General features: G+C 36.8%; 1 long non-coding RNA gene and 1 pseudogene across 1 annotated transcript in view; both read left to right on the top strand.

Moving 5' to 3' along the window:
• Positions 1-8,790, top strand: part of LOC104864954 — a 287,628-nt gene that overhangs the window by 69,238 nt on the left and 209,600 nt on the right. The window lies entirely within an intron of this gene.
• LOC104864953 lies at positions 920-1,922 on the top strand (annotated as a pseudogene).

The raw sequence follows: 8,790 nt of genomic DNA on the forward strand, positions 1-8,790 counted from the left end.
TTTTTTTTTTTTTTTGTGAACCCTTCTTCTAGTTAGCCTTTCTTAAGAGGGAAAACACCTTGATAGCAATTATTTTTGGCTAGAGTAGAGGTGATAACTTTTAGCTATCATAATACAATAAAGTTAGGGATTTTAATAATCTAAAATTCTAGACTACTAGGGTCGGCATGGGCCTAAGAAATCTTCTAGTTGACACCTTTAGTATTGATAGGAAAACCTTGATTAAAAGCAGCCAGGAACGCTGGATCTTAAAGTTTTAAGAGATTTGAGTATTTAACTCAACATGCTTAAATAATTCTATAGAACATACTGTACTACTTTCTTATTTCAGCTGATAATGGTTTTCCAAATATGCTTATCCCAACTCCATGGATAAGAAGAGTTGATATGAGATTCAAAAGTTTTTCAAAAATGAGGGAGCTGTTTTGAGAACACATTTATGGGTCAATAGGAGACAGAAAAGGTGGTTGTGGGGCTCTGTTTCTGATGTTAAGGCCACCATCTGCCGTGGGTGCTCGGGGTAGAGTTGTAGCACTGTTATCACTGCCATATGACCTTGGGTAATCACATAAAATCCTTCAATCCTGTGTTCTTCACCTCAGAATGAGGGATTCTAATGTGTGCTTTCAAGTCTGGGCCTGAGAATCAGATGAGGTGTCTTCAGTGAAGCAGTTTGTAAAGCATGTGTTGCTCCAATAGAGCAAGGCTTTTCACATTGTTTAGGAAACATGACTTACAATTCTCTCTCCAGTGGAGTTAGACCTTGACAAAATTCTGTGCTTAGGAACATAGAGGCGCATTAGAGATCCTTAAGCAACCCTCGTGCTGTGTATATTTTTGGCATCTCTTATGAACTGTAGAAATTGGCATGGTAAACTTAGATGCATCTCCACTTCTAGAAATACAGTCTGGAGGAGCAAACATGGCAGCTGGTAGGCAGCTTTGGTGTGCTTCTGCGACCGTGGCGATGGCGCTGCTGCTCATTTACCAGGTTCCCTCTACCTCTGCCCAAAGAAAGAAGGAGATGGTGTTATCTGAAAAGGTTAGTCAGCTGATGGAATGGACCAATAAAAGACCTGTAATAAGAATGAATGGAGATAAGTTCCTGCGCCTCGTTAAAGCCCCACCAAGAAATTACTCCATTATTGTCATGTTTACTGCTCTCCAACTTCATAGACAATGTGTTGTTTGCAAGCAAGCTGATGAAGAATTTCAGATTCTGGCAAACTCTTGGCGATATTCCAGTGCATTTACCAACAGGATATTTTTTGCCATGGTGGATTTTGATGAAGGCTCAGATGTATTTCAGATGCTAAACATGAATTCTGCTCCAACTTTCATCAACTTTCCTGCAAAAGGGAAGCCCAAACGAGGTGATACATATGAGTTGCAGGTGCGGGGTTTTTCAGCTGAGCAGATTGTCCGGTGGATTGCAGACAGAACTGATGTCAACATTAGAGTAATTAGACCTCCAAATTATGCTGGTCCCCTTATGTTGGGATTGCTTTTGGCTGTTACTGGTGGACTTGTATATCTTCGAAGAAGCAATATGGAATTTCTCTTTAATAAAACAGGATGGGCTTTTGCAGTTTTGTGTTTTGTGCTTGCCATGACATCAGGTCAAATGTGGAACCATATTAGAGGACCACCATATGCTCATAAGAATCCTCACACAGGACATGTGAATTATATCCATGGAAGCAGTCAAGCCCAATTTGTAGCTGAAACACACATTGTTTTTCTGTTCAATGGTGTTCTTTAGGCATGGTGCTTTTATGTGAAGCTGCTACCTCTGACATGGATATTGGGAAATGAAAAATAATGTGTGTAGCTGGTATTGGACTTGTTGTATTGTTCTTCAGTTGTATGCTATTTTCAGATCTAAATATCATGGATATCCATACAGCTTTCTGATGAGTTAAAAAGAATTCCAGAGATTTGTAGACACTGTGCTAATGGAAACTGAAAAACAAGAAATATGTGTGTATTTGAAAAGAAGAATGCAACTTGTGTATTTTATATTACCTCTTTTTTTTCAAGTGATTTAAATAGCTGATCATTTAACCAAAGATGTGTAGTGCCTTAACAAGCAATTTCTTGTCAAAATCGTGAAGTATTTAAAAATCACTCTCTTCTTAAACTTCCCTTCCCAGTTTTATAAAACATTTAATTTTGTATAAGTAAGTACATTATAAAGTTTAAAACTACTACATTTTAATTAGAACAAAGCTCACTACTATTTCAGTTAACATTTTGATTATCTGATTTTATATTCTTTTCCAAAGTGGAGAATAAAAGTTCTGACCAAGTATTCCCACATATCCATGCTACAGATAACTGCATCAGTAATTCATTCTTAGCTTTTCTATGTTTGCATGGATGTGTATATTTTACACATTTTTCCTTGGACTGAGAAATATGTACTTTATGGTCTTTTGAAACTGGAATATTATTCTTGAAAATACAGATCTAGCCTTTAGAAAAATTAGTCAATCTTCTTTCTGCATCATTTCTACTGAAATACAGTGCTATCTATGCTTCTTGATAGCTGCAAATATTAAAAATATCTCTAAATATAGAATTATAATTTCTGCATGTCTATAGTGTTCACTACCTTGTATTTGGAAAGACTTCAGATTCATCCTATACCCTTAATTTTCTTTTATTTAAAGTGACATATCTCTAATAATAATATACATTAATGCTAAAAGTCAGTGTCATCTGGATGCAGTGGCACACACCTATAATCCCAGTACTTGGGAGGCTGAGGCAGGAAGTTCAACCATGAGTTCAAGGCCAGTTTGAATTACATACCAGACCTTGTCTCAAATCCCTGTGAGTTTGAGGCCAGTTCAGTAAGTTGAAAGCCAGCACCCTGTCTTGCAAAAAAAACAAAAACAAAAACAAAAACAAAAACAAAAACAAAAAAACATTGTAACTTATGTTCTATGTTCTACAATGTTTCTAAAATTTGAAGATTATCGTTTGTTTCCTTTTTTACCTAACAGAAAAATAGTCTCAGTAGGCTCAGTTATATTTAGGAAAAGGATTTCCTTGAAATAGGAAAAAAAATCATTTGTTACCTGTGTACAGAAATTGAATGTTTCTTGAAGTTTATTCTATTTTTGCTATGACTTTAGCCTTTTTTCCTCTCTTGTTAAGTAGAGAAAGCCAGCACAGTCGCATGTACCTGTCCCAGATGCTCCCAGATACTTAGTGATCTGAAATAGGAAGATGTTTGGGAAGGGGTTGTTTGTTTTTAGTTTGCTTTGGTTTTTGTTGTTGTTGCTTTGGTACTGGGGAACAAACTCGAGTACTTGGACTTGTAAGGCAGTCAGCGGAACCACTGAGCCAAATCCCTGGCCCTGCTTTAGTTTTTTGAGATAGATTCTTGCTATATAGTCCAAGCTGGCCTCAAACTCAAACCCTACATCCTCCTGTCTCACCCTCCAAAGTGTTGGATTATAGGCAGGGTCCATCATATCCAGCAGAGGATTATTTGAGGTCAGCCTGGGCGAGATAGTGAAACCCCATCTCCAAAATAAGTGGAGAAACAAAGTGAAACTTTGAACAGGTTTTGTTTGAACTTCATCCTTTTATTCTTGACAGTTGTAATAATCATATGTGTTAACCAAGTTTCGGTGAGGAATATTTTCATGGTTATCATTACATCTAACTGTGAAGACTAACCTAAACTGCCACTATTATGAAAATGTAAGAATTGTAGTTGTGAAAAAAATATTAAGGGAATCTTAGAAGTATTGGATACTGTATAGAAAGAAGTATAGGGTACTGTGACTGCTCCCTGCTATTCACCATCTAATAACCTTCCCATGAAGTATAGAAGTTTTATATAATAGAGGTTTATGGAAGGAGATTGATATAATTGCCTCAGAAGAAATATTTTATGTAGATTTTTGTTTTTATTTTTATTAGTTTTGCTGGTTAGGTGGATACAGTTGACCTTTTACTTTTTAATGGAGCCACTTTTTGTTAATCATTCCCCTGTAAAGTGAAAAGTTCTGGGCTCCTTATCTACTATTCTTGTACTTGTCTCAGGCCAAATAATTCATGCTGTGATTCTTATGAGATGTGTATGAAGATGCCCTGATTTATACTGATGGACCAGGGGAATTCTACTGCCATGTGATCTGTGTAGCTCCAGTTAATTTGTCAGGGTCATTGAAAGATCCCTTTTAAGAGCACTAATTTTCTTCTTCTGTAAGGGGAAAGATAGCATTCTGGCTAAAATCTGAGGGAGTAGACTTACTGCACTTAAACTCGGGTTATATTTGTAGAAATTTTGATTAGCTTTTATCCGAAGTGCCTTAAGTAGACTCTTAATTTACTTTTCTAATAATTGTTTAAATATCATTTATTATGCATTTTTAAGATTCTATTCAAAATGACACATTATAGTGGCAAAGATAACCAGATGTCTGGCTGTTTGCTTTTTGACCTTATCAATAAAACGTTTACAACCTGAAAAAAAAAAGAAATACAGAGTCTGGAGGTTTTACAGAAATGATACATTTCTTTTGTATTTTGAGTCTTAAATTATAACAGATCACTCAGCTTCTGAAGGGAACTCTTTGTGAAGAATGACTTTCTGTGAACTTGTTAATGATCAACTTTCCCATTAGAAAAATTAGTGGTTGAAAGTGGCTTGGAGACTTTCTCTAAATTAAGCTGGAAATGCTTTCTGATAAATGCCACCGCATCTGCCTTCAGCCCCAGAACTTTTGGCTGCCACGTTTTGTCTGATCCCTCTGATGTATTTAGTCCCAAGTGTGACATAATGATATCAGAAGTTAACTTTTTCTAATTAACTGGCTGAGGGTAAATATAATTAAACTTAACTGTTCCATATTTTGAAGGGAATGTACTTTTATCTTGGTGTGATTCTAGTGTTGGAACAAGTGAATTATAAACACACAGAAATCATTCTGCATCCTAGTTTACATCTTTTTTTCACATTACTTCATGCAGCGTTAGTTGCTCTTCAGAATAGAATATGTGCAAGTCCCTACTCTTAAGAAAACAATAAAGATTCATACATATTACTTCATATGGTAAAATAGTGCTTCTAGCAATGATAAAAATATACCTGTAATTGTGATTATAATCAAATTATCTGCAACAATATGTTGAACTGTGGTTTTAGGTGAGGAATTGGGCCAAAAACTGCTTTGGAATGAAAACTTGTTTTTTTCTCCACAATCAATTATTACTTAAAATCGAAGAAGCAAAACAGTAGAAAAATAAGTGATTTATCAGTGTTATATAGGAATGGAAGTAGGATTAGAGCTCACAAGACCAATATTTCTTGATGGTTTGTTGTTATCTGAGCTGGAAGGGATCCTTGGGTCATTTTTCTCAACTCTTTATCTAGTATCTCAGAGAATCATTAATCTGCTAATTTAAAAATAATGCTGTGGAACAGAGATGAGCTGTCTCTATAATTTCCTGTTCCAATTTCTCACCCAAAGAACTGTGAAAAAATATGATTCCTATTGTGTGGATTGATTTTTATGCATCAGTAGGTGATAGGGAGGAGTTGATATAAACATTGTGGTTTAGAGTATGCCTGTTCTCCCCATAGCTCTCTAACTTGCTCCGCAGCCTTGGGTAAGTTGTTTAACTCTCTGTACCTCAGTTTCAGTGGTTGCAAAAGGAAAATAGTGGTTGTGAGCACCAAGGAGCACACATGGAAAAGCTCTTGGAAGTGCCCCTGGCATAGCGCATGCCCTGGATGTTAGTGGCCATGCTTCTCAACCCAGGCTCCCAGTGAGATCAGCTCAGCTACCCTGCTCCAGAAGAGGGCAGTTGGGAGTTTCTGGTAGGGACTGAAGCCTAATGAAATGGGTAGATATTCCTGAGAACTGACTTCTTGGGTGGAATCACCAGGATTTATACAGTGACTGCTCCTTAATAAAGGGGCGTGATTCTTCCCAACCCCCTTCTTTTCTGGAGGATGTTCCCATCCAAAGAGGAGATTCCTGATGGTTAAGGCTGTCAAGAAGCCGAAGGCCTTCTATGTGGTTTTGTATTTGCCCTGTCTGGTGTTGCCTGGAATTAGCTTCACAGTGGTGAGTAGGTTATTGAGTCCCTGTGGACTTTAGTGCCACATCTGTTAAAAGAGGGAGGGTCAAGCTTGGTGACCTCAGCATCTCTTTTTAATGAAATGATCCTATTTCAGATGTCTGGCACACAAGGGAGGTTTGGTGGGGGGTGATGCACACTCATGTTCCTGCTCTAACACCAAAGACTGAACCCAAATCCATCCCCAACAGGACCAATTAGGGAGCAGCATAAAGAGCTGCCTTTCTGTTCCCACTATGGACTCCTGCCTCACCTATCTCCAAATCCTATGTCAACAGGTTTGTCACCTCTCTGTGGGAAGCAGCAATTAGATCTTGTTTATGATTGTATTTAGTCTTTATCACTCCGATGCTCAGTAAATACTTGGCAAGAGGACAAGGTAAATCATCCGGGATTGAAGAAAAGGCAGTTCTCTGATTCTCCTTTGCCCATTTTTCTGTTTGTGACCTGTTGGGAAGATCCTGGTGCTAAGCAGAACTAGAGAAAGTGGTAGTAGGACAGCAATAAATTGAAACACAGGCCTCTGCAATTTTAAATTAAGTGTAAATGGCTCCAAAATTTTTCAGAATGCCCCAGATCTCTACAGATTTAAGGAAAAGTCCTTCAGGCTCTTCCAATGCAGTGACTAAGTTTGGTGAAGGCTTGTGAAGCATCCTGCAGACATAATCACATAGATTTAAAGGTCAAATCCTTTCACCTGACACAAGACCATACATACAAGTACCAGCCCAACATGTGAAAATGCAGTGTGCGCTCTGCAGCACATGCTCTGCTGATTGCTGGGGCAGGTTTCTTTGTAAAGTGTACTTTGGGGCTTCCACTCATAGAATTTTTTTTTTATTTAAAAAAAATTTAAATTTTTATTAGTACATATTTGCAGTACATAATGATTGCATTCATTGAAGGGAATTGGTACATATATAACACATTTTAATTCTTTTTTCCCCTTATCCTCCACCCCCTTTATTTATTTGTTTATTTATTTAGTAAGTACTGGGGATCAAACTCAGGACCTTGCACTTTTGAGGCCGGCAGTGGCACCACTGAGCTAAATCCCTGCCCCCCTTTTATTTTGCCAGCATCAGATTCATTTATTATCTTGTAAGTCATTATAATGTCAGTTATTATATCTACAGACTAACAGCCAGAATAGTAAGCCAAAAGTCATATAAAGCACAGAAGACAATTATAGTATACTAAATCAAAGTATACTCTTAGATATTCATAAGGTTCTTAATATATACTAAACATTACCCTGAGGAGTCTTTCATTCTTTATCTGTTTTTCTACCTTCTTAGTACATTCAATAGCAAAATATATTTGAAAAATATAGCAAAATTATGGTATGAAACTGCATTAGTTAACTTATCTCTCAAATCTAGTATTTCTAGGTGGGAATTCCTTCCTAGCATTGTTTGGAATGCTTACTTATTTTTTGAATCTACAGAAATTTATTTGAGTGCTGCTATTATGTTGGACATATTGCTAGGCACTGAGGCAAAGACTATAAACAAGAGATGAACTCTCTTCTCACAGAGCTCATAAGATCTCTAATCATTGTATGACAGCCCCACACATTCCATTTCACTGAGGAGAAAATTGAGTCAGCAAGTGATGACACAGCTAGCTGGCAGTACAGCCAATATTCACATAAGTTTATCTGATTGTACAGCCCTTTGTTTGAGACAGTGACCCATTCTCTTCATCTTTATCACCAAAGTTGCAGGTTGTTCAACAAAATGGTTTTTGTTTTGAGTTATTCAGTGCATATGACTCTGAATTCTGATTTATCCACTGTGCATCTTGTGTTACAATGGTGATCCAACATTCTAAGTTACTGAGACAGTTTCGTAAGATATATAAACAAGGGAATATGGGCCTGATGACACACTTGTAGTTTTTTGTTGCTGACATTCTCTATGAATTTAATACTTTGCAGGGCTATAATGTCTTTGTTGTTGTTGTTGTTGTTGTTGCTGCTGAGATTTGTTCTGATAATGCTAAATATAAGATTCAAAAAATTATAAAATGAGTATATGTGAAATTATATTAAAAATCTGGAAACATTTTCCAAATAAATAAGACCCTGGATATAGAACTTTTTTTGGAGGGGTACTGGGGATCTAACTTGGGACCTTGTGCTTGTGAGGCAGGTAGTGAAACCATTGAGCTAAATCCTTGGCCCAAGATCCTGGCTTTAAAAAAATTCTTATAAGAACATATGTGCCCTTGGAATTAAGATCTTAAGGTAACACAAATATTTGGAGATATTTCTTTAGTCTTCTCTTACTTAGTTAGCTAGTTGATAACCTATCTTTAAGCTTGCTATATAAAACATTATGTGTGCTTTGATAGTGAGAGACTCAGTTTAATTCTTTTCTTTTATTAAGAATATTTTATCAAAGATGAGGTAGCTGAGTACATCTGCATTTGTTTTTGTGTCTTCCAGTCTGTTCCATTGATCCTCAGGCCTATTTCTTTGCCAGTACCATGCTGTTTTTATCACAGTGGCTTTGTAGTATAGTTTCAAATTGGGAATTGTTACACCTGGTGCCATGTGACTGTTGCCTATAATGGCTTTTGCTATTCTAGGTCTCTTGTGGTTCCAAATGAATTTTTGGATTCTTTTTTCTAGTTCTGTGAAATATAGTGTTGGAATTTCAATTGGCATTGCATTGAATGTATATA

The sequence above is a fragment of the Fukomys damarensis genome, unplaced genomic scaffold, assembly GCF_012274545.1.
Source record: "Fukomys damarensis isolate Sample0158 unplaced genomic scaffold, DMR_v1.0_HiC HiC_scaffold_4, whole genome shotgun sequence".
Taxonomy (NCBI): Eukaryota; Metazoa; Chordata; class Mammalia; order Rodentia; family Bathyergidae; genus Fukomys; species Fukomys damarensis.